General features: G+C 36.6%; 1 pseudogene; it reads left to right on the forward strand.

Moving 5' to 3' along the window:
• The first annotated feature begins 927 nt into the window (after positions 1-927).
• LOC138422281 (tubulin beta chain-like) overlaps positions 928-21,428 on the forward strand; it is an 87,295-nt pseudogene continuing 66,794 nt past the window's right edge.

Below are 21,428 nucleotides of genomic sequence, written 5' to 3' on the forward strand. Positions count from 1 at the left end.
CTACTATTATCTCTTGCAACAGACAACTACATATCCATTGTGCCTGTCCCAGCCCTTATCTGTATCCCCTCATTCATAGCCAGATGCTGTTTTTGAAAGATGAATGTGACCTGTCCATTCTCTTTCCCTCACACCTCATTGATTCACATTCAGGTCATTCCAAGGCTTAGCACAGTGCTTAGTCCTTAGAGCCTTCAGTCCCTGGGGCTCCACACAGTCTTTGTTTCTGGCAGCCATTCTATTTGTAATGCTTTCCCTCCACACTCCTCCTGTGATTATTTCCTAATCATCTTACAGGTTCAACTGTCACATACACATGCAAGCCTTCTATGAGTCTCCACATGCTATCACAGTATCCTGTTGTCATTGTTGTTCAGTCACTCAGTCGTGTCTGACTCTTTGCGACTCCATGGACTGAAGCATGCCAGAATTCCCTGTGCTTCGATATCTCCCAGGTTGCTCAAACTCATTTCCATTGAGTCGATGATACCATCCAACCATCTCCGCCCTCTTCTTTTCTTGCCTTTAGTCTTTCCTAGCATCCGGGCTTTTCTGTGTATCATGTACTTGCCCTAATTAGCTCATCATTTAATTTTTGGTTTATTATGTGTTTATTTCCCTCATTCAACTGTTAGTTACATGTGGTCAGGGCTGGATTCACTCACTACTGTATTCTTAGCATTCTTCACATACTGGCCTATAATACACTTCTGTTGAAAAAATTGCCTAAGAATTTTACCTTGCATAGAATACTTCTACCTCCATACTTCATACTAGTTCAGAAAGCAAATGTGAGAAATTCCTGTTGTCCCTTTTCTCCTGCAGTTAAGAGAAAATAGGAAGGTAGATTTTCAAAGTACAGAGTGAGCCTATATTGGCAGAGTGTGAGAGGATGCAATAATAATGTTAAAGCTGGTGAATTAGGGAATGTGCTACAGTCCAGGAAATCAAATTGTGGCCCATGGAGCGGTGGCTGCGCAGGCGCAGGAGGGCCTAGAGGAGTTATCCCACGTTGAAGGTCAGGAACAGTGGCGGTAAGGAGATAACCCTCATCCAAGGTAAGGAGCAGTGGCTGTGCTTTGCTGGAGCAGCCGTGAAGAGATACCCCCCAAGTCCAAGGTAAGAGAAACCCGAGTAAGATGGTAGGTGTTGCAAGAGGGCATCAGAGGGCAGACACACTGAAACCATACTCACAGAAAACTAGTCAATCTAATCACACTAGGACCACAGCCTTGTCTAACTCAATGAAACCAAGCCATGCCTGCGGGGCAACCCAAGACGGGCGGGTCATGGTGGAGAGGTCTGACAGAATGTGGTCCCCTGGAGAAGGGAATGGCAAGCCACTTCAGTATTCTTGCCCTGAGAACCCCATGAACAGCATGAAAAGGCAATATGATAGGATACAAAAAGAGGAACTCCCCAGGTCAGTAGGTGCCCAATATCCTAGTGGAGATCTGTGGAGAAATAACTCCAGAAAGAATGAAGGGATGGAGCCAAAGCAAAAACAATACCCAGTTGTGGATGTGACTGGTGATAGAAGCAAGATCCGATGCTGTAAAAAGCAATATTGCATAGGAACCTGGAATGTCAGGTCCATGAATCAAGGCAAATTGGAAGTGGTCAAACAAGAGATGGCAAGGGTGAAGGTCAACATTCTAGGAATCAGCGAACTAAAATGGACTGGAATGGGTGAATTTAACTCAGATGACCCTTATGATGGTCAACAAAAGAGTCTGAAATGCAGTACTTGGATGCAGTCTCAAAAATGACAGAATGGTCTCTCTTCATTTCCATGGCAAACCATTCAATATCACAGTTATCCAAGCCTATGCCCCAACCAGTAATGCTGAAGAAGCTGAAGTTGAACAGTTTTATGAAGACCTACAAGATCTTTTAGAACTAACACTCCCAAAAGATGTCCTTTTCATTATAGGGGACTGGAATGCAAAAGTAGGAAGTCAAGAAACACCTGGAGTAACAGGCAAATTTGGCCTTGGAATGTGGAATGAAGCAGGGCAAAGACTAATAGCGTTTTGCCAAGAAAATGCACTGCTCATTCCAAACACCCTCTTCCAACAATACAAGAGAAGACTCTACACATGGACATCACCAGATGGTCAACACTGAAATCAGATTGATTATATTCTATGCAGCCAAAGATGGAGAAGCTCTATACAGTCAACAAAAACAAGACCAGGAGCTGACTGTGGCTCAGATCATGAACTCCTTATTACCAAATTCAGACTGAAATTGAAGAAAGTAGGGAAAACCACTAGCCCATTCAGGTCAACCACTAGCCCATTCAGGTATGACTTAAATCAAATCCCTTATGATTATACAGTGGAAGTGAGAAATAGATTTAAGGGCCTAGATCTGATAGATAGATTGCCTGATGAACTATGGAATGAGATTCGTAACATTGTGCAGGAGACAGGGATCAAGACCATCCCCATGGAAAAGAAATGCAAAAAAGAAAAATGGCTGTCTGGGGAGGCCTTACAAATAGCTGTGAAGAGAAGAAAAGCAAAAAGCAAAGGAGAAAAGAAAAGATATAGGCATCTAAATTCAGAGTTCCAAAGAATAGCAAGAAGAGATAAGAAAGCCTTCCTCAGCAATCAATGCGAAGAAATAGAGGAAAACAACAGAATGAGAAAGACTTGAGATCTCTTCAAGAAAATTAGAGATACCAAGGGAACATTTCATGCAAAGATGGGCTCAATAAAGGACAGAAATGGTCTGGACCTAACAGAAGCAGAAGGTATTATGGAGAGGTGGCAAGAATACACGGAAGAACTGTACAAAAAAGATCTTCACGACCCAGATAATCATGATGATGTGATCACTAATCTAGAGCCAGACATCTTGGAATGTGAAGTCAAGTGGGCCTTAGAAAGCATCACTACGAACAAAGCTAGTGGAGGTGATGGAATTCCAGTTGAGCTGTTTCAAATCCTGAAAAATGATGCTGTGAAAGTGCTGCACTCAACATGCCAGCAAATTTGGAACACTCAGCAGTGGCCACAGGACTGGAAAAGGTCAGTTTTCATTCCAATCCCAAAGAAACGCAATGCCAAAGAATGCTCAAACTACTGCACAATTGCCCTCTTCTCACATGCTAGTAAAGTAATGCTCAAAATTCTCCAAGCCAGGCTTCAGCAATACGTGAACCGTGAACTCCCTGATGTTCAAGCTGGTTTTAGAAAAGGCAGAGGAACCAGAGATGAAATTACCAACAACCGCTGGATCACAGAAAAAGCAAGAGAGTTCCAGAAAAACATCTATTTCTGCTTTCTTGACTATGCCAAAGCCTTTGACTGTGTGGATCACAAGAAACTGTGGAAAATTCTGAAAGAGATGGGAATACCAGGCCACGAGACCTGCCTCTTGAGAAATCTGTATGCAGGTCAGGAAGCAACAGTTAGAACTGGACATGGAACAACAGACTGGTTCCAAATAGGAAAAGGAGTACGTCAAGGCTGTATATTGTCACCCTGCTTATTTAACTTCTATGCAGAGTACATCATGAGAAACGCTGGACTGGAAGAAGCACAAGCTGGAATCAAGATTGCTGGGAGAAATATCAGTAACCTCAGATATGCAGATGACATCACCCTTATGGCAGAAAGTGAAGAGGAGCTAAAAAGCCTCTTGATGACAGTGAAAGAGGAGAACGAAAAAGTTGGCCTAAAGCTCAACATTCAGAAAACGAAGATCATGGCATCCGATCCCATCACTTCATGGGAAATAAATGGGGAAACAGTGGAAACAGTGTCAGACTTTATTTTTTTAGGCTCCAGAATCACTGCAGATGGTGACTGCAGCCATTAAATTAAAAGATGCTTACTCCTTGGAAGAAAAGTTATGACCAACCTAGACTACATATTCAAAAGCAGAGACATTACTTTACTGACTAAGGTCCATCTAGTCAAGACAATGGTTTTTCCAGTGGTCATGTATGGATGTGAGAGTTGGACTGTGAAGAAGGCTGGGCGCCAAAGAATTGATGCTTTTGAACTGTAGTGTTGGAGAAGACTCTTGAGAGTCCCTTGGACTGCAAGGAGATCTAACCAGTCCATTCTGAAGGAGATCAACCCTGGGATTTCTTTGGAAGGAATGATGCTAAAGCTGAAGCTCCAGTACTTTGGCCACCTCACGCGAAGAGTTGACTCTATGGAAAAGACTCTGATGCTGGGAGGGATTGCGGGCAGGAGGAGAAGGGGACGATCGAGGATGAGATGCCTAGATGGCATCACGGACTCAATGGACGTGAGTCTGAGTGCACTCCAGGAGATGGTGATGAACAGGAAGTTCTGGCGTGCTGCTATTCATGGGGTCTCAAAGAGTCAGACAGGACTGAGAGACTGAATTGAACTGGAATTAATGAAGGAAGGGAGTGCTGTTGTTCAGTCACTAAGTTTTGTCCAACTTTTTGAAACCCCATGGCCTGCAGCACGCCAGGCTTCCCTGTCTTTCACCATCTCCCGGAGTTTACCCAAGTTCATGCTCATTGAATCAGTGATGTCATCCAACCATCTTATCCTCTGTCACCCTCTTCTTTGCATTTTTTCTTCCCTTGAATCGTGTGTGCGAGCAGGCACTTCTAAGTTTTAAAAAAATGGAGAGAATTGAATGAATCAGAACTCTTAGTGCCCAGCCCATTTACAACTTGAGGACTCTGTTTATTAAAGACAGGCTCTTGGACAACATTTTTCAGAACTGTGTCTCAAAAACACTTGTGTTTCATGAAAAGGCAAGGAAAAATATCTTCTTCCTCTTTTCCTGAAGGAGAAGATATTTTCATAAGAGTGTTTTATGTACATTATAGAAAATTGTTGGATTTACTCCAGGTAAATTATTCATCATTTTTTCCCTTGGCAAAGCTGAGATTTTAAAGTAATGGCTAAGTTTTTGCTTCATCTCCATAATATAACTTTTAAAATGTTTCCAGTAATGTTTTAAAATATGTTTCAGAATTTATGTCAGCAATAACAGCTACTCAGAAAATTATTGAAATCCTTAAATGTATTTTGAATAATAAGCCAGCCATTCTTTCACAATTACAGGTTTACTGTCTAGTAGAAAAATATAATTTAAAAAGTGTTACCTATGCATGAGCTTAATTTCCCCAGGTCTCAACTGTCTGTGGTTTACATTAGCAATATTGACTTAAGATCCATGGACATTTACCTACAACTTGTCATGGAAGTCCTTAGGATCCTGCATATTTCCCCTTAAATATTTATTCATTATTCATGTGCAAGGATTTTTTTTTAAGGTCCCAAGAGATTTCTTATTTGCCTGTTATGTGTGCAGCTATCTCGCTGAATACTGTTCTGCCAGCTCCCTGGTAGCTTGACCACTGTTCAGCAGGCAGTGCAGTGCTCTCCTTGGCAGAGTTAGGACCATTCTGAGTACAGTGTTTTCATCTCAATGGGCATCTCCACCATACTGTTAGGCACTGTGGATGCTGCCTTAGGATAAGTCGTCTTCAACAGGCACTGCCATTACTGTACTGAGTACCATGGTCTCAGTCTCTGCTGCTACTGCAGCTGTTTTCCCCTTTGTGCCCCAATGAAATGCCTTGAGACAGCAGTGGGTCTAAAGCTAATTTGCTCTACTGCTGGAAACGTGCAGAAGAAGGCATCTTTCCCCTCATAATACATCCTATTAGATTTAGAAGAACTTGTGCCAGGTACCTTGTCTTACATAGTTTTAGGCAGATAATCTTTCCTCTACTTATTTTGTCTTATTTTCACTATCATATACTTTTTTCTATAGTTCTCAAGGATGAATCCATTAGAGATTATGCTGTGGTACAAACCTCAGCATACTAGCTCTGATCACAATCTTAATACGAAATAGTTTTGGTTGTAGCAGATCACATTGTTTTTGCTGAGTCTGACTCTTTGCGACCCCATGGATTGCAGCATATCAGGCCTCCCTGTCCTTCACCATCTCTCAGAGCTTGCTGAAACTCATGTCCATCAATTCGGTGATGCCATCCAAACATCTTGTCCTCTGTCATCCCCTTCTCCTCCAGCCTCAATCTTTCCCAGCATCAAGGTCTTTTCTAATGAGTCAACTCTTCACATCAGGTGGCCAAAGTATTGGAGTTTCAGCTTCAGCATCAGTCCTTCTGATGAATATTCAGGACTGATTTCCTTTAGGATTGACTGGTTCGATCTCTTTGCAGTCCAAGGGACTCTCAAGAGTCTACTCCTTACCACAGTTCAAAAGCATGAATTCTTTGGCGCTCAGCCTTCTTTATGGTCCAACTCTCACATTCCTGCATGACTACTGGAAAAACCATAGCTTTGATTACACAGATATTTGTTGGCAAAGTAATGTCTCTGCTTTTTAATATAGTGTCTAGGTTTCTCATGGCTTTTGTTCCAAGGAGCAAGCATCTTTTAATTCCATGGCTGCAGTCACCATGTGCAGTGATTTTGGAGCCTTGTTTTCCCATCTATTTCCCATGAAGAGATGGGACTGGATGCCATGATCTTAGTTTTTGAATGTTGAATTTTAAGCTAGCTTTTTCACTCTCCTGTTTCATCAAGAGGCTCTTTAGTTCCTCTTCACTTTCTGCTATAAAGGTTGTGTCATCTGTGCATCTGAGGTTGAATTCTCTCCCAGCAGTCCTGATTCCAGCTTGTGCTAGCCAGGCTGGCATTTCACATGCTATACTCTACATGTAAGTTAAATAACCAGGGTGACAATATACAGCCTTGATGTACTCTTTTCCCAGCTTTGAAAGCGGATCATGATATGTATGTTTTCAAATCCTTTGAATCAGTTAATGAGCATCTCCAAACTCTACCACAATTATAATCAATGCGCAGAAAGAATAACATTTTGGAGAGCTCTCTTCAAAATTATTGTGATAAGAATACTGACTTGAAATATCTTATTCTCCCCAAAAGACAATATTGATTAAAAATCAAAGACATAAGGTAATGTAATGTGGAACACACCACACAAAAGTAAATAGATTAATTAATTAAAACCACAACCTAATGTATCTTATAACACAATTAATTTCATGTAAACAGATCTTCAAAATCAAATTAGGATGACTGTTGTGTCTGTGGTTCGTTTACCACCATTGAAAATCTTAGTTCAATTGCAAAGATAAAAATAGCACGTAATATATATTATGAAATACATTATACAAATTGTTAGACAATATTTTCATTGATTATTGCACTCACTATCAACAGTTCAAGGTACATTTTCCTAAAAATGAAAAAATAAACTACATTTTGTAATTCAAAATAATCTAAAAATATTAATGAAATTTTCTTGATCTGTAGGTAGGATGGAAAAATCTGACCTCAGGATTGATTCTGATAGCATTAAGAACTAAGTTAAAAAGATTGGCAATAACTAACTCATGATGACTTAAGTGACTACCCAGACTTAGGCCAAACTTCACAAAAGAACATGAAGCCTCTCCACAAGTCTGCCTTCACCTGACAGCAGCTGCAAATTTGGGGATTCCCAGACACCCACAGTCCTGGCCAGCTGGCTTCAAATTTGAGAGTTTCTTCTGTCTCTTCAGTTCATAATGCACTGAAATGACTCACTGAAGGTGCTGACAGTACTATACTTACAAATGCAGTTTCATTGTAGCAATGAGGATACAAATCAGTATCTACCAAAAGAAAAGATCCCTGGGGTGTCTCTTCTAGAGATATGTAGAGATTTTATTGAGGTTTCATTATGTAGACGTGATTGATCAAATCTTTGGCTGTGTCACTGACTCTGTCTATATTCTCTTTCATTCCCTGGATGTTGTGCTGATACGAAGTGGCTCAAAGTCCCAACCTTTTAGCCATGTGATCTTTCTGCCAGTGCTCATCTTGATATCATCATTCAGAATAAACTACCTAGGAGCCCACACTGAGTCACCTCATTAACATGAACTACTTACTAAATAGAAAAACAATAATATTCTATCACTTGGGAAATCCACCAAATTTAGAGACTCCCTTTCAGCAACCTGAGACAAAGGCCAACCAAATTCTTTATTGTACAATAGAAAATCTGACCATGACATTTCTTTGTTTTGTTTAACCTTTCTTTTTCAAATTTCTTTTAGCCGGTGATTAAAGAAGACCTCTTGATTTATGGCAATTTACTCTATTCTTGTGGATTTTAGTAAAAATTTGTATTAAACTGCCCCAGACATTCTTTTTGACCTTTCCATTACAATTTCATTATCTTATTCCAATCAGACATTATATAAATCTGTGTTTCCCTAGCTGTTACATTTTCAACATTTATGCAACAAACAAACTGAAAGAAAACCACATTACAGCATGCCGTAATTACACTTTTGAAAGCTAATGACAAAAATAAAATCTTGAAAGCAGTCAGGGTTAAATAATATAATACTTGTAGGGGAAAGTCAATTCAAATGATATCTGATTTCTCATCTGAAACCATGGAGGCCAGAAGGAAGTGGCATGATATTTTTTATGTGCTGAAATAAAATAATTGTCAACCATGGGTTCTATATTTGCTGAAATTATCTTTCGGGAGTGAAAGAATAAACATTTTCTTATAAAGAAAAGTTGAGAGAATTTGCAAATAGCAGTCTTACTCTTAAAAACTGGCTAAAGGATTTCTTCTAGTTGTATTACATGGGTTCACACAATATACTGTTTCTTGAGCTTTTATATGAGTACTTCTATAAAATACTTATAAGTTTATAAATGAGGATGTAAATGTATGATTTATGTCATGTTTGATTATTGAAATTAAAATAAAATTCCATGTGATTCTTATAGCAGCATTTAAAACTGAGTAAAGTAAAAGGAGTTAAATGGAAGTGAGTTTTCCACCTTGATTTGAAGTTACCAGACTATTATTTGCCACATGTTGCTTTATTAAAAGCTTCATTTTCATTTTAGATTTGAAGGATTTGTTAACAAAAGAAACTACTCATTACACACACGATAAATAATTTCAATATTTAATAGAAGATTCTTTAACTTAATTTCAATATGCAGTCGTTACAAGGAAAGAAATAGAAACAAAAGAGAGAGATAATAGCTTATACATCACCACTTTGGGCTGACACTTATATTTAGATTTTAATAGCACTGGGAAGCCCCATGTAACAACAGTCTGGGGTCCCAATTGTAAAAAGGATCCCAGGCAGTGCATTTACCTCTATGATGAGACTTCAAATTATAGTTTTGGAGGCTCCCATAAACTAATATTATCATCAGTTTGCATGTGAAATGCAGCTCTGGTTTTTCTTGAACTTTTACAATGCTATTAGTTTCACCTTGTGAGTCATAAGACTTCTTAGACCCTGGCTGGGGCTGGTGGCCAGGCCCCTAGGGGTTTAAGAGATTCCTAGACCCACTTCCTTTATTATCCAAAGTGTGACCTGACATAATTGGTGTGCTTGCATGCAGGCACTTAGTCCAGGTAGGTCAGAAGTCAGTCAGAAGTCCACTCTCCCACTTCTGAAGCTTGAACAAGGTTTGTTTTCGTTCAGTTGCTCAGTTGCGATGCATGTGTGTATTATAATATACAGGGATGGTAAGTAATTGGTGAGTTTTATCAGAAAAATGATGTATTGTGGCTCACATTAAAACAAAACTTATGCTGCTGAGTGGATAATTAATTCCCTGGGGATAAGGGACACACACACACACACACACACACACACACACACGCGTGCGCACACACACACACATACATACTTTGGAAGTTGTTACAGTGATCTATAGGGACACACACATACACACACACTTTGGAAGTTATTACAGTGATCTATAGGGACACACATACACATACACACACTTTGGAAGTTATTACAGTGATCTATGTGAAAAGCATCTTGACAGGGTTATAGTGTTAAAGTTGATGGGAAATGGTAGATTATGGATATCTTAAAAGTAGTACTATGAATATTTGGTGGTCTGGACAGTCTAACAAGTTAGCAGGGCTCCCCAGGTGGCTCAGTGATAAAGGAATATGTCTGCCAATGCAAGAGATGTGGCTTCCATCCCTGGGTCAGGAAGATTCCCTGGAGAAGGGAATGGCAATTTACTCCGGTATTCTTGTCTGGAGAATCCCATGAACAGAGGAGCCTAGTAGGCTACAGTCCATGGGGTTGCAAAGAGTCAGACATGACTGAGTGACTGAGCACACACACATGTCTTAAAGATGAATATTTGGCAATATATTGAATAGGGGTGTGAGTTTCAAGAAAAAGAAAAGGATGACCTTAAGAGTCTTGATCTAAGCCAAAATATGTCATTGCTCTTTATCCAAATTGAAAGTCTATGATAAAATCTTATTAATGACTCTTCAATGACACTTAGATATAGAGCTATATAGAACTTTTAAAATATGTAAATCAAGACTACAGAGTATAAAATAAAACAGGAATATATATAATTTTTTTTTTGTCTCATGAATCACATAATGACTTCAGAACCATGAGGCAGGGTAGCATCACAGGAATAGCTGAGTACAGAGAGAAGAGAAATGCTATAAAGACTAACTCTGATGACACCCAAAGTTAATCAACCATGAAGATGAGAGTTACAGAGAAAAACAGACTGAAAAGGACCAACTAATGAAGTATGATAATTGAGAAAGAAGCATTCTGGAATCTAACTTTTGGGGGAAAAAATATTTTGAGAATAAATTGTCAATCTCCTATTATAAATGATGCTGGAAAAGCAAATGATGTGACTGGGACTGACAATTTTGTTAATCTGCATCTCATTGTCAGGTCTAAGAATAAAGTCAATGTCCATAAATCTCTATGAGATGATTTAATCCTATAATGATTGAATGATAGATCCTATGTTGATAAGATGTATGAAATCCAGTACAGCTGAAAGAATATAAAGCCATTTCCTGTCCATTCCCCTGCCTGTATCCTGTACACCTCTTCTCTCTTTAGGCTTTGGTGTTGCAATCAGAAAATATATGAAATGTCTTAATTCATAGGCTGATTCTGAGGTAAATACAATAATGACTTTCTGTTCTTCATTGAGAATCTTTTAAAATCAAAGCAATAGTGCAACAAAGAGAATGAAGGATGCTGTCAAGGGCACAGTGCTATACACTTGATCCTCCACATCTGCTGTGCCTGAGCAAAGTGCTGTGAGAAAACTATCAACAGAAAATGCAGCAGCAGCCATACAATTCTGCTAAATGTTCCACCAAAAATCTATCATTTCTCCTTGACAGAGATTCAGGTACTCTGAAGATGCAAAGATCCTGTCTCGGTGGAATTAGATCATGCCTGATAAATGATGACTGGTTAATGGTAACTGTATGCATCAAACTATAGATCTAAGAAGTGAATTAAAACATCACTCAAGCAGATCAGTCAGAAGATCAAAGATGGATGACTTCCCACACCTCTTTTCTATTGATACATTGATTCTGGGTAGACTGTTTCCAAGAATGTGATTTATACAAAAAAATACAGCAGAAGTAGAGTTAATATCTTATCTCGAAAACACAATGATATTGTGTCAATTGGAAAACATGACTCTGGATACTGTCTACAATAGAAAGCAAAAAAAATTAAAAAGTTAATTTCAATTTCAACTTAAAAAAGGCAGAAAGTCATAAGGATGATGAAAGCTCAAGATCATAGACTGAGGTAAAAAGATAACAGAGTTACAAAAGGAAAAATTGTATGAACAATAAAATTATAAAAGGAAAATGTATGCTGATTGTGCTAAAAAAACTAGGACATAGTATAAAAAGAGTGTCAGTACATTATCGCAAAAATAAATATAAATTTTAATTAAAATTAAAATTAAAAATTAAAATTAAAATAAAATTAAAAAAATTAAAATAATAGTGAACAAAATCTATAATCACTGAGTCTCAGTGATTATAACAAAGAGATGATAGTAGTTATGAGTTAGAGGTCTTTCCATAAATGATCAAACATTATTATAAACTTTCATGGTAGAAAAATTTGACCTAAAGAATATTATGTTAAAAATGCAGTTTCCAATTAACATAAATATTATTCCAAAAATTAATGACTCAGAAATTTTATCTTACAGGATTTTATAGTTTTAAGAAGGAAAACAAGGTACATATCATAAGCATCTCTTTGTGACTCCGTGAATCACAGCACACCAGGCCTCCCTGTCCATCACCAACTCCCAGAGTTCACTCAAATTCACATCCATGGAGTCGGTGATGCCATCCAGCCCTCTCATCCTCTGTTGTCCCCTTCTCCTCCTGCCCCCAATCCTTCCCAGCATCAGAGTCTTTTCCAATTAGTCAACTCTTTGCATGAGGTGGCCAACATATTGGAGTTTCAGCTTCAGCATCAGTCCTTCCAATGAACACCCAGGGCTGATCTCCTTCAGAATGGACTGGTTGGATCTCTTTGCAGTCCAAGGGACTCTCAAGAGTCTTCTCCAACACCACAGTTCAAAAGCATCAATTCTTTGGCTCTCAGTTTTCTTCGCAGTCCAACCCTCACATCCATACATGACCACTAGAAAAGCCATAGCCTTGACTAGATGGACCTTTGTTGGCAAAATAATATCTCTGTTTTTCAATATACTATATAGGTTGATCATAAGCATACATACACATACACAGACATACACACATATAAGCTGTCTGAGACTTGGATCGAAATTTATATTTTAAAAATAAGGTGGGGGTGACAGTACAAAATTGATTGCTTATAACCAATAATCCAAACAATAAACCAATTGCTTATAACATAATCCAATTAATACTTAATATATTTTACAATTAAATATAAATATGAAAGTATAAATATGAATCCATTTATTACCTAATGAATTACATTTCTGTCACTTGATCATGGAAATTACCCTTTTTATTCAGCTCATACTTATTGCTGTTTTTATGCAGTCTGTCCTCATTAAATAAGAGTATCTACTGTGTACATCCAAATTTATGGCTTGTTGGGTAAGATGTAACTTTTTCATGATGGGCAACTCAGGTTGCCTTGTGGCTTGTTACCTGAGAAATGTTTGGTCTCTGCTGGGGCTTAGCATTACATCTCAAAAGGAGAAGAATTAACTGCAAGGGATAGATCGCTTTGCTCCAAAACCTGAAAAGGGTCAGTACTGTGCTATGATTCACCTGTGTGTCTTTTCTAAGGCTCCATGGCATTTCTATCTACCATAGAAACTTCAGGCAGCACTGAATCTACTGAGTCATAAGGCCCAAGGGTCCGAGTAGCTTTCACCGCAATATAGAACTGACGCAGCTACTGTCTTGTTGTGGGAGACCTCAAAACCATCTGCTTCCCATACTCAAAAATGTATTATGGGAGTGTGCCTAAAAAAATTATATGTTGCCTGGAAGATGCAAAGAGGCCACATGGCATTATTATTTGTAGAAGAAGAGTTAGTAACATATATTTTTTTCTTTTGAAGGAATATCACAACATGCCCTATTCTGAGTGTCAATAAACCACAGCCTGTGAACCAAACCAAGGTTACTGCCTATTTTGTAATGAAAGCTACTGGAGAAACAGCCAAATTCATTTCTTCACATATTACCTGTGGCTATTTCATGTTATAACAGCAGATTTGAGTAGTTATGATAGAGATGTATGGCTAAACCTAAAATATTTGCTATTTCCCTTTTAAAAAATAGTGTGTCAAACCCTGTCCAAAACTGTTGGACACTGAGAAATTTCATCAACTGACAAGACATTGTATTTTATGTATTTATTTCCTTCATTCTGACATGCATGTGTCAAATCAACGTATCTATTATAATTGCTACTTTCAGCTCATCAGGGTGCAATCAGCATGATATCATCAATTTAATGAACCAATTTGATAATCTGTGAACTAGAGATATATAATTTCTTATGACTAGATTATGCTACAGGTCTGGTCTGTTGAAATAACCTGAGGCACAATAGAGAAGGTATATTGCTGGACTTCAGAACTGAAAGCAAAATGTTTCTGATGATATTTACTTCCAGGTATAGAGAGGAAGATGTTGTTGAGTTCAATAGCTGTGTACAAGCACTGGAGGATGTGTTCTTTACTGAAGCAATGCAACTATATCTGAAACAGCAACTTCAGTTGAAGTCACCACCTTTTAAATTCATAATATTTCACCATCACTATTTGAAATACATCTTTTTTGTGTACAGTTAAAATAGGCACACTAAATGTGAAGTAATAGGACCACTACTCCCTGCCTCTTTCAAGACCTTAGTAGTGGCACTAATCTGTAATTTTCCCAGGAATTCAAGCCTTCTTTGATTTACTATTTTGGTAGGTTGAGGAAGTTCTTTTGACTTCTGTTGGCTTTTTGCTACAAGATTAGCTTCATGATACACATCAAGGAACTAATACAAGATTTTGACAGTTGATATGTATTTATTCCTATTAAGCATTTTAGAACTTGGATTATCATGAGATAGGACCAAGGAGGCATTCAGATCACTGAGAGACAAACCTTAGATGAAATTTAGAGAGATCACCTAAATATAATCTGCTCTTTGTCCGACTAGTGGACCACAGTGGTGTTTTGGTATTTAAAAATTTGTGTAAATAAGAGATAGCTTACAACAATTTCAAAAATGTCTAATTATTTTCCATTCTCCAGTACTCAGTGCTATGGTCTGAACAATAAACTCCCCCTAATTCCCATGTTGGAAGCTCTAAACTCAGCATGATGGCGTTTGGAGGTGGGCCTTTGGGAGATTATTATGTTTATATGAGGTCACAACGGTGGGGCCCTCACGATAGGGTTAATACCCTGACAAGGGTCCAGAGCTTGTTCACTCTCTGCCATGTGAAGACACAACCAGATTGTAGCCATCTATCACCAAAGAAGAGAGTCCTCACCACAAAGAGATCACACTAGTACCTTGATCTTGAACTTCCAGTTGCCAAAATTATGAAAAATAAATAAATTTCTGTTGCTTCAGCCACTCAGTCTGTGGTATTTTTTTATGGCAGTCCAAGCTGACTAAGATAGATTTTGGTACTGGGAGTGGGGTGCTGTAGTAATAAATATCTGAAATGTGGACATTGCTTTGAAACTGGGTAATGGATGGAGGCTAGAAAGATTCAAGGCCATGCTAGAAATATCCACATTATGAGCAGTTCTAGTGAGTTCTCAAACAGAAACAAGGAACGTGTTATTGGAAACTAAAGGAAAGGTGGTATTTGTAATAAAGAGTCAATGAATTTGCCAGAACAATGTTGTAGCATTTTGTGGAAGACAGGGTGCATAAGTGATGAAATTAGATATTTAGCTGAGGAGATTTCTAAGCAAAGTGCTGAAGAAGTACCTTGATTCCTCCTGACCACTTATATAAAATGTGGGAGGACAGAGATGAATTAAAATATAAATTGTTAAATTAAAAGGAACCAGAAATTGATGAATGGAAAAACTTTCAGCTATTCAATTGAAAAAAATGAGAAAACATGTTCTCAGAACATCAACTAGACTATTGCTTGATAAAGAGCTTATGGGATTATAGACGCAGAAACACTACCAGTTTGAACTAGAGGCACAGATGGAGTAAGATGAAAGAAAGAATCTTGGAGTTGACTCGGCAGCTTGTTAATGGGAATGAAAACTGATGAGAATAAATATGGTCTTCAGCTGCATTGCAGGGTCTTCAGCTATGACTGTGTTCACAAAGAAGGACTTCTGCTCAAATGTAGACTATGTTAACATTCAGTAAACCTGAATGGAGTCACACAAGACTTCATTAAATGTCTTGTTATATGTATGGATCAAATATTTGTTTAAAAAATTATATAAGAAACAAACTACAACAACAGAAATACTTTTTAAAATGGTACAACTCAATCAGAGTCCAGTGACATTTTAATTCTCCATCTTAAATCACCAATACTAAGAAATTCAGGAAGCAAATATGTGCTCAGACTCAGAGGAGCAATAATATGGATAGGACAGATATTACACATGGAAAAGAAAAGGTAACCAGTCTACAGGAACTCACATACATTCTTGGATAATTGATTTTAATGGCTGAGCAAAAGAAAACTTTTAAGTAAAATATTTTTTATAGTTAGAAAAAATATTTTGATTTTTTTGGTAAAAATTTGTGACCCAAGTATTTAAAAAATTAAAGTATACATTTTAGAATAAATGTTTTAAAATCATGTCAGAAGTTGTTGTAAGTTTATATAATAAAACCTTTTCTAGATAATGTCACATCATACTTTCTTAGGTTCTTGACCTTATCTTTGTGCTTTAGAGTAACTACTTCCTCTCCTTTTGACATTTTAAATAAATGGAAATATTTTAAATAAATGGGAATTAATAACACAGTAAACCAGTTGACATACACAATATTTCTTCCTTACTCCATACAGATGTGGTTTAATATGTTTCAATATAAAAGCCAAATGGCATTAAACTAAGTTTAATTCTTATGCTCTTCATTTGAAGGTAAGACTTTCAATCTATTGAGACTTAAATACAAGTTTAAAAATGTCAATAATTCTGAAATTGAGACTAATATGTTACTTGGTGGTGATGCAAAAGGTTTAACTGATCACAAGTTAGAAATCAAAATTGGATGTCATTTTCTTTAGCAATTTTATTTTTAATGCCACCAAGAAATGAATAAAATGTTGTGTTTCCCTATTTAACATTATAGGAGGAAAAAGGTTAACATCAGAACGAAACTATACCAGTAGTGTCTATAGTTGCTAATATTACTTCATGGAAGAGATCTTTTTCATCAAATTTTAAACAAATTTTACTAAATTTCTATTTTGTAATGACTTTGAAACAACTAACACATACACAGAAAAAAACTCTTTAAATATTTTTATTCCTCCTCCAATATTTAATGTGTTCTCTCTTTTTTTTAAATAATTGAAGTATAATTAATTTGTAATGATAAGTTAGTTTTGGGTGTACAGCAAACTGATTCAATTATATTTACATGTGTATATACATACATAAATTATTACAAAATACTGAGTGTAGTTCCTTGTACTACACAGTAGGAACTTGTTGTTTATCTGTTTCTCACATACTAGTGTGTATCTGTTAATCCCAAACTCCGAATTTATCCCTACACCCCCTTCCCATTTGGTAACCATTAGTTTGTTTTCTATGTCTGTGGATCTATTTTGTAAATAAGTTCATTTGCATCATTTTTTTAAGATTCCACATATAAGTGAAATCATATGATATTTGTTTTAGTATGATAATCCTAGGTTCATGCAAGTTGTTCTAAATATCCCATTGTATATACATACCAATCTCCTTTATCCATTCATCTAACAATGGACATTTAGGTTGCTTCAATGTCTTGGCTATTATAAATGGGTTCCCTTATTAATAAAAAATTCAAAGAAACCAATTTTAGAAGAAGATAGTGTTAAATATCTGTATAACTCCATCATCTGTTTATGAGCAACTTCATTACAGTTTTTGAATCTGGAAGCTACCTGTTAAGAGACATGAGTGAAGTAGGATTAGTGAGGAAATCAGGAGAACATGGTGAGATGAAACATGAGGAATCACAGGAAAAAGCTCAGATACCAGTTTCTGCTCTGCTACTTCTTAGCTATGTAATTTTGCATATTGTCCATTTTCTTTATTTTATTTAACTGGTGACTGCTGTAGAATACTTTTTGTCCTATCTCACAGGGTTTTTCAGATGGCTGCTATAAGGGTTCATGAAAATTTATATGCAAATTACAACATAATTTGAAAATCACTCAATATTTTATACAAATAAAATTAATATTATTATTTAAATCTTATATATTTTTGGTGACATAGTGAATACATAGAAGTAAATCATGTGCCCCAGAACAAAGCTATTGGTGTTATCAGATTAATTGTGAAATCTAATTAGGTAAAGGAGGAACTTGTTTTAAATTATGTCAAAGAAATTTCATTAAGAAGGAAGCACATCATTAGGGTGATTGCATATGTTGTTATCAAGACACTAAAAAGACCCAAGAAACAAGAATGTTTCAGGATGCTCTTATTTTTGACTTACATACCTGAATAGCTGGCAGGTTTGGTTTAGTATATAATATTAAACAGAGCAAGAAATAAATTTACTTTCGAATTCTTACTTAGCCACTTACCATCTATGTGACCTTGAGGGAAATTACTCTGCTTTGAAGTTCAATGTTTTTAAATCTCTAACATAGAGATGATAGCAAGACTAACAATAATACTAGTAACATGAGGAGCTAACACTGAGTGTTGGTTGATTGCAGGAGGTACTGTACCCAATGCTTTCTGTAGGGAATAATCATATTTAGGCTTGCTATAGAGAATAAAGAATATTTTATGTGTAAAAGATTTACTATTTTCTGAAAATTTTATGTGCTAAACAAAAGACAGGAACATTTATTTTTATCAATTTGAGATAAAGGGCTATGTTATTTGGTTTTGGGGTAAATAGATCATTTGAATTCTGACTCTGAGATAAACTAGGTTGTTTTAAAATACTTAACCTCTGTAAGCTTCATTTTTCCTGCTTCCAAAAGATGAATGCATGTGTGTGTTAAGTCACTTCAGTCGTGTCCAACTCTTTGCAACCGTATGGACTGTAGCCCCCAAGCTCCTCTGTCCATGGGATTCTCCACGCACGAATACTGGAGTGGGTTGCCATTTCCTTCTCCAAGGGATCGTCCCAACACAGGGATAAAACCTGCACCTCTGATGTTTCCTGAATTGGCAGGCTTTTTTTTTTTTTTATCACTAGCACTATCTGGGATGCCCCAAACATGAATAATAGCATCTAAATTAAAATGCTTTAAAATAACTTTTATAATGCTGTTTTTTCATAATACTGTTTTTTCACAATACTGTCATTAAGAGTCAAAATAAATATTTGCATTTTATGTAAATTAGTGTATTTTTCAGGTTCAAGATTGTGAAGCACTTTGGAAAAAAGTCAAATATTGATCAGCCTTGTACTGTGTCTGGTCTTATTTAGGAAAGTTCTGAAATACAATGTTTTTCCTTTAATGTGATGAATTGCTTAGGAAGGGTAGTTTCACTTGAAATCAATAGTACTTGGTTTTCAATTCATTTTTTCACATTTGACATTAAAAATAGATTTTTTATTTGTCAATTCATTCTTTAGTGATTTATCCAACTCACAAACACAGGTATTTCAAAAAATCTTTATGAATGACCTGGGGGAAAATCAAGATAATTTTTGACTTAATATTCATTCTTTCCTATTCCAAAATAAGATATTATTTTCAATAAAAGGTATGAAATTATTAAAAATAGAGCACATGATACATATTGAGGTATACTCAGGTGGCACTCAGTCATTTGACTATCTCAGAGGTCCCGATTCAAGTGTAAGCAAGAGATAAGCTCAATCAATGCCTGATTTCAGTATTGGAAAGCCATCTGCAGTGCTCCAAGTTTTGAACGATGGTTTTTAGTTTGTGTGTACAGGATGGGCTCACTTGGCTAATAAAGAAAAAATGTGGTGAGGAGTGAAATCACCTTTATAGTTTAGAAAAAATGAAATTAGAAATAAAAGATTTAGGTCATTTGGATACATACTGTTACAGAGTATTCTACTACATGCTATTCAAAAAAAAAAAAAAAAAAAGGTAGAGAAGAAAAAGTACTGAGAAGTAAATCAAATATAGACCTGGTGTTTACCCTTGAGAATTTTCTTTTAGAGATAGACAACATTTGTGCTGACACCAAAAATAAAATATTTAAAAGATGAGGACATGTGGGCAGTCAGGCAATCCTGGAAATAATTTCAAAGATGTTTCCTCTGGCCCCAAATGTGCATGTGAGTTTAGTGATATGTCACTATTGATGTAGTAGGCTATTAGTCAAAGTGAATTGACTGAGGTCTGGATCAACAGAAAGACAATTTCCAAAAGGGGAAATGCACATCCAAGCATTACCCTTTCTGATTTTTTCCCCACGTTTTGTAGTTCTAAAATGTTTCCAAAGTCTTATATCTATGTTTCTCTCAGAACCTATGTACCCTGAAATTTATTTCCTGTTTTTTATGCTGACTGCTTCCCTAGGTTTATCAAGTCAGGGGATTTCCTATCAATGTGTTATTCATTTTTAAAACAAGTGCTTGTTACTTTTTCCTATTTGTGGGATTCTGAGCCAGAAATTTAAAGTTAAATAAGATACAGTCCTTGTCCTATCAAACTCAGAGTCTTATTATTTTCACCAAAGGGTAGAAAGTCATTTGAGATACAGAGAAGGGAGTCAGAGAAGTCTTTACAAAGAAGAGAAATTTTTAATGCTGTTTGATAATTAAGTAAGACTCCTTGGGAAGAGCATTCTGAAGAAAAATACATTTTAAAAGTGTCCAAGCTTAAAATTCATTATTTATGAAGTACCTGTGAAACTGGAAGTAAATTTAATACAGTTGGAACACAGGATTTTTGAGGAGAAGCAGGAAATAAAGTCTAAAATAAGTTCACATCATATATTAGCTTGTTATGGCTACTGTAAAATATTATTACAAACATAATGAAACAACACAGATTTATTATTTTATAATCCTGCCGTTCAGAAGTTTGACAATGAGGCTGACTTCAAGATTCAGTAGCGCTGCTTCTCTTTGTGGATTTCTCTGGGGGGAATTCACGCCCTTACTCATCTGGATTGCTGGCAGGTATCTTTGTCTTGCAGCAGTAGGACTTCGGTCCCTATTTTCTGGATGCCTGTCCGATCCAGTCTGACTACAATTGTCTCTTGACCTATTTTCTCCAGTTTCAAAGCAGCAATCATGGACCTAGTCCCTGCACTCTCAGAATGTCTTATGACCTAGTGGGGGTGGGATGAATGGGGTCACAGGGAGGGAAGGGAGGCTCAAGAGGGAGGGGATATATATATATATATATATATATATATGTATATATATATATATACATATATAAAATTATGGCTGATATGCATTTTTGCACAGCAGAAACCAACACAACATTGTAAAGCAATTTTCCAAAAATTACAAAGTATAAAAAGTCTCCCGCCTCTTCTTCCACTGTCACATGTCTTTCATTGACTCGTCTGTCCTTCCTTCTGTTTTTCTGGACCCATTTGAATTCATTGGTTGCACGTGGATAATACAGGGCCCTCTCCTTTGCAGGTCATCTGATGACCAACATAATTCTCTTCTGAGGGGTAAAGTAACATATATACAGGTTCAAGGGATTCGGTCTTGGACATCTTTGCAGGGAAATTATTCTGCCTATCCTGGGTCACATTTGTCATGTTTGCTTAAAGAAAAAAAAAGATCTTATATTTCATTTCAGATTCTTTATTGTACATTTGTATATTCCAATGTCCTAATTCTTTTTCACCTAATTCTAGCATGTTATATAAAAAATTCCACAATTTGTTTATATTGTGAAATTAATTAGCACATACATGTGCACACTATTCTGTAATTATTATTTTAAACC

This window comes from Ovis canadensis, chromosome 17 (genome assembly GCF_042477335.2).
Source record: "Ovis canadensis isolate MfBH-ARS-UI-01 breed Bighorn chromosome 17, ARS-UI_OviCan_v2, whole genome shotgun sequence".
Classification (NCBI taxonomy): Eukaryota; Metazoa; Chordata; class Mammalia; order Artiodactyla; family Bovidae; genus Ovis; species Ovis canadensis.